The 398-nt window shown below is 34.2% G+C and overlaps 1 long non-coding RNA gene across 1 annotated transcript in view; it reads right to left on the reverse strand.

Moving 5' to 3' along the window:
• The window catches only part of LOC114484721 (uncharacterized), a 39602-nt gene that overhangs the window by 6193 nt on the left and 33011 nt on the right, over positions 1 to 398 (reverse strand). The gene's annotated exons all lie outside the window — the stretch shown is intronic.

Genomic DNA, 398 nt, shown 5'->3' on the forward strand with positions numbered 1-398 from the left:
CACGTTTTTCTCAAGTGCTCATGGAACATTCTCCAGGATAGATCATATATTGGGTCACAAATCTAGCCTTGGTAAATTTAAGAAAATTGAAATCGTATCAAGTATCTTTTCCAACCACAACGCTATGAGACTAGATATCAATTACAGGAAAAGATCTGTAAAAAATACAAACACATGGAGGCTAAACAACACATTACTTAATAACGAAGTGATCACTAAAGAAATCAAAGAGGAAATAAAAATTACTTAGAAACAAATGACAATGGAGACACGACGACCCAAAACCTATGGATGCAGCAAAAGCAGTTCTAAGAGGGAAGTTTATAGCAATACAATCCTATCTTAAGAAACAGGAAACATCTCGAATAAACAACCTAACCTTGCAACTAAAGCAATTA

This window comes from Physeter macrocephalus, chromosome 21 (assembly GCF_002837175.3).
Source record: "Physeter macrocephalus isolate SW-GA chromosome 21, ASM283717v5, whole genome shotgun sequence".
NCBI lineage: Eukaryota > Metazoa > Chordata > Mammalia > Artiodactyla > Physeteridae > Physeter > Physeter macrocephalus.